The 5637-nt window shown below is 35.4% G+C and overlaps 1 long non-coding RNA gene across 1 annotated transcript; it reads left to right on the plus strand.

The window, feature by feature from the left end:
• On the plus strand, positions 473–4845 carry LOC109830551. Its single transcript, XR_002244327.1, has 4 exons — positions 473–1028; positions 1371–1501; positions 3993–4046; positions 4188–4845. It is a non-coding gene; the product is annotated as an uncharacterized LOC109830551 (long non-coding RNA).

The following is a 5637-nucleotide window of genomic DNA, read 5'->3' on the forward strand; positions in this document are numbered from 1 at the left end:
TAAATAAAACGAGATGGACTAAACAGTCGGGATTGGCAACCCCGACTGTTTACGAAGCCGATTAAAAATTAATCGACCCGCTTTCTCGCCACGGCGCTGACGTGGCGAGAAACCGGGTCGATTTCATGAAATAAAACTTGCTACAGTCGATTTCGCTAATAAAAAGTGAAAAAGTGGCTACAGTGAGTGAAAAAGTAGGTTGATCAACAAATTCAACAGACTTTAATGATTAAAACGTTCTAAAATTACTTAGTAAGTGTCACAAAAGAAGCTTTGACGTAAAATTCTCATATTTGCATGATAGAATATGCTAAAGTGCAATCTAGCTAAAACTATACGGTTAAATAGAGAAAATGGTTGTATAAAGTATAAATCTAACCCAATATTATGGCATATATTAAATCTTCCAGCAGGAACCCCCCACCCCACCCCACCCCACCCCCCCAAAAAAAAACCTCCCTCGAAAAAAAAAAAGAAATTGAAATAAGAAAGAAGAAGAAATCCTTTTATTAGTCTCCACATAATCTCTCTTCCCCTCCACCATAACTTAACGTAGCCCAGCCCAAGCCCAGGTCCAATTGCCTTCACTTGGGCCCCAAATGAACTGCACGACCTTTGCCTTTCACTTTCAAAGCCTGCGAGCAGTCACAAAACCGTTGCCGGATCAGGTCCGCTCAGTTATTTGCAAATCAATAGAACGTGTTGATGCGTTTGTGATGTAAATTTTGTGAATTGGGTTGTGCACTGAATGTGTTTGATGAAATGGGTGAAAGAAATGTCGTTCCTTAAACCATAGTTATCAGTGGGTACTCGAAGAGGGTGTTTCAGGAGTAGGCAAATAAGGTCACTGTGGTTAGTTTCCATCTTGGATTACATTGAAAGGGATTGAATATAAGCAGACGTTTAGCTGAAATGTTGCAGAATTGGGCATGAACTTGTGTTATTGTCTTTCTACTGGCTGATGTGCGAGCTATGAATCAGTTGCTTGTTGCTCATACTCTGAGAAGAAAATTGCACATTTTCTGAAGGTATATATGCTGTTGGAAGTTTAAACTCCTAAAATGAAGGTTGAATCTTTTAATGAGATTTAGTAAAGATAATCTTTTTCTGATTCGTAGTTCCCTGCATGATCATTTCCTTAGCAGCTATTATTGTATGACAAACCCACATTTAGCATGCACCAGTTAGGAGTCACTGAGCTATATATTCAGTATATTATGTCTTTGCAAGGCGAGTCACGGAAATGTTTTGGGTAAATTGGCTATTCAGTATATTATGTTGAATCTTAATTTCGAACATTTTTCGGTATGATTTTTTATTTAAGATTAATTTTAGTGGACTGTAAACTATCTGATAGGTGTTTCTTCCAGATTCTGTGAAGGATGATGTCTTGCTGGAACTGGGGCTTATGGTATATTATTTGCCAAGTCTTTCTTCAGCAATGAACTGGTTCCTTCAAGAGACTTCCAATTTCTGAGGATGGGATGGTCTACAAATACAGGTCAGCCTGAATGCATTACGAGCAAACACTTAATCTTGTTGTTTTTTTTTTATTTTTGACCAAAATTGTGTAAAATTCCGTAGAAAATAACAGAATGTGTTTCTAAGAGTGTATCTAGAAGGATTTGATTAACTCTTGAAGAACTAGCTGTTAATCACACTGAATTTTGTGCTTGCTAGTGAGGTGTCCTATTCCCATCTACTCATTCCAATTCCCAACCACTCTCCCAACCCATGTGAATTTGACCCCCGATTTCAATGAGTGGAGGAGAATATGCCACCTCATTACCACGCACAAAAACTTGTGCTTAGTACCAAGCATACCCATCTCACTACCAAGCACAAAATTTGTGCTTAGTACCAAGCATACCCATAATATATATATATATATATATATATATATATATAGCTTAGTTTGTTATGATTCGTTTCTATACTTCACATATTTAATTCTTATTTACTATTTAGGATATGAATGCATACATTTGTAAATTATAATACCATTATATATTATATGTTCATAATTTCTACAAATTTAAAATTAAAATGCTTAAATTCATGTAGCTTATGTCTCACGCTTTGAAGCTGACGTGTTGCTTCATCAAAGGGTCTAGCGCTTCGCTTTGCGCTTCCGCTTTTTTAAACATTGTTAAATTACACACTGAAATGTTCTTAGATGAAGTCCTTTATGAATCTAAATATGAGTTCTAGATGGAATAATTTAATTTTACCATTTTGTTTCTTTCTTTTCTTGTTGTTTGTCAAAAAATACCCAAAGATGTCCTTCATCACTCCTCCAACACCATACTAATCATGTACTAAGAAAAAGATAAGGTTATTACCTTGGTTTTGGCCAAGCACTATGTAGATATCTATATGATGACCTATCTCTGAAGAGTTCTTTAAGATTGCCTCATTTTCAAGACGTTGCTAGATAACTCCCAACATTTCAAATCATTATTGAATTTTATCGAGCCAAACATGATTTATCAACCATGAATTCCAAGTATCCGGTATCTTCAAGATGTGTTTTTTGTGGGGGGAAAAACTTGAGATCATGCATGTTTCATTTCCAAATATTGTGCCCTTGGATTTGTGATAAAGGTGGAGAAGTTATGAAGTGCCATGTCAATAGGTTTTTCCTTAAATTTTGGCATGAAAATGGGAACTGAGACAAACATGATTCATTTGGCTGTGAAACCATCATCTATGTTGATATATCATTTTCAAAAAAGATATTATTAACTTGCACTCATAGACATGAGTTAAGGTTGAATTTTTCATATTTTTCCTAAAGAATAATGCTATGATGCTAAAAATATAGTACTACTTTCAGATAACTGTCGATCTGACATGTAATAGTAAATAAAGTGTCAAAGTAGTGACCAATTTGTAGGCATATTAATCTATATAACATTCTAAGATGTTGGACATCACTGATTAGTGAGTGATGGTATTTTAAGAGTAAAATTAAAACCATCAATTATCTCTGTAACTTTTAAAGTTTTGGTGTAGTGGTAGGGTCCTTTGACATAATATCAGAGAAACCCAGTTCTAATCTTGTTGGCCAATAATTTCTAAATATGATTAGAAAAAAGGAAGGGAAGAAGGAGAGTAGCTAAGCCCTCAACAAACAACTCATAGCAAGGTACAATCTTCTCCTATATTTTACTTGGTTGAATTCATGCAATAGAGCAGTGGTAAGCTATCTTGGGAAATCAAAGGGAAATTAAAGGAATTGAGGCCTAAATTATGTTATGGAAATGGTCTGTGAATTGATTTTTCGTATTATTGAATAACTGTGAAAAAATTTACAAACCTAGATTCGGCGAAGGTCTCGCTGCCGACCATCCCTAGTCGCCATTGGTTCATGTCGTCGTCCTACTGCACGACAAGAGAGATGAGAGACCGCCGACAAACCCTCAGATAGTCTAGCGAAGAAAAAAGAAATAGAAGAAGGAAAAAGGGAATCGGAGGAAGAAGAAGAAATAGAGTAAAGAGAAAGAGAAAACTAAAATAAAATAACAAAATTTTTTTGAGACCCTGAAAGTTAATGAGTTTGTATATAAGTCAAGACAATAAAAGAATTGAAAATTTTGTTTAGACCCTTTTGCCCTGTTAATTTGTCAACAGGCCCGAACATAGAGTTTAAACCATAAATATGCAAAGATATTTAATCTTAGACCCCTGTTATTTACTCTGTTTGCAAATAAGTCCAATCTGAAGAATAAAAGATGACTTTTGGGATTGATTAATTCTCTATAGCCCCCTACCTTGTCGAAATTTGCTAAGAGATCTAAAAAGTTAATAAAGGAGAGTCATAAAATTTTGTTAAATTGCTAAAATTAGCAAAAAGCTCATGTGTACCCTATATATAGATTTTAACTATTATTGCTTATATTTGAATCTGTTTGGCTCTAGATTATGAAGTGATTAATCTATAATATATGTTTGTCTTGAATTAATATTAGTTGTATATCTTTATATTATAGGATCTGGTTGATATCCAGGGGAATAATATTTTGAGAAAGTCGTGACAACTAGAGGTTTGTTCATTTCTCACTAATATTTTATAATATGAAATTGCATGAATACTTTAATTGATTGATCTTGACTCGTGCACGGGACTTGTCTTGTGCATGGGTCTCTGCTATCGCGTAACTCATATTTATGAATTTCCGCTGCAGTTTCAGGGCGTGACAGTAAGATGGTGTGAATGGGTCACTGCTGTCGCATAACTCGTATTTATGAATTTTTGCTGCAGTTTTGTTAAGATCAATTTTGTTAAAAAGTGGTATTGTGCTCGCCAAGTTGTATAAAGTACAGAGACATATCAATTTAGGCTTGGGTGCGCACGGGCGCCTAAGCGAGCTTGAACCATCTTTACGGGGCTGCACGGCACTAGAAATGGGGAAGCAAACTGCTAAAGCATACTTACTAGTGAAGAGACTAGATCGGGTCATAACTCGGTATCTAAATCCACTTTAGATGACACTGAGGATAGGATTGTAAAACTTCAAACTAACTCTTTCCTTTCTCGATAACCCCCCTCAACCTCTCTCTTTTCCGTTAGAACTGTAAATCTTGCACCTATATATGACTGCTGCTCACTTTAAAATGCTAAAGTGCCAAAAAGAACACATAAAATTTCCGGCACTTGCTGAAACATTGAGAGAGAATATGATGTATTTGTGTTTAACGGTGGGGAGTGGTGGTCCAAATTTAACGTGAAAACAAGTGAAGGATAATGACACCTGCTGTACAATTCCTCTGTCATTATTTACGAGGTTCGTGTCTATCATTGAGCAGCATGCTCCAACACCTGCTGTACTCTAAGATACTCCATTCCTGATGTTACTTTTCTAACTAATCAAGTTTAATTCTAGAATTGGAAGCCTGATTCCTTTGAGCTTATTCTACTGTAAGCAATCATGCATATTTTGACTGTCTCTTTCTTTCTTTCTTTTTGCCAACTTCAGCTTTTTCATAACTCTGGTGAAAGTAGTCAATATTTATAAGCAGCTTAACTTTAAAGCTGGGTGTTCTAATAACTGGATATGGGTACTTTTTAAACTCAACTGCAGCTCCTGAGATGTACTTCACAAAATTGGCCTTCCTCCTTTTCAATATTCCAGTCACTCCAGTGCTTTTATGAATCACATGGATAGTATGTTTATTTAGTGTTTTCAGCCACTTCACAGCTTTTCACTGTTTTTTTCAACAAGCTTGTCACAGTTTTGCCAAACACCTTACTGTTTTTTTTTTTTTTGCAGAAATTGGCACATTATAAGTTCTCACAATTGATTCCCACATTTCTCACACCTACTTTTCACAATAGCTTTCTAAAAATTGGAGTAAACCAGACCAAATGACATTCAATTCTTGCGTTCCATAAAGTGTGGTCTGTCAGGAAAAATCCTATAGAGGGTCATCCATAGAAAATTGCAAAATCGAAGAAGGCAATCATGAGCACAGATTATAAAGTGAGTGATTGCACTGATGCAATAGTCCGATTGTACTGATACAATATAGATAGTTGCATCAGTATTCTTATTGACTGTTATCATATAATGATTACACTTATTAAGTATTGGCAATGGAGATACATGTCACAGCCTTCTTGTTGTATTATTTTCC

Source organism: Asparagus officinalis, chromosome 2 (genome assembly GCF_001876935.1).
Source record: "Asparagus officinalis chromosome 2, Aspof.V1, whole genome shotgun sequence".
NCBI classification, from domain to species: Eukaryota; Viridiplantae; Streptophyta; class Magnoliopsida; order Asparagales; family Asparagaceae; genus Asparagus; species Asparagus officinalis.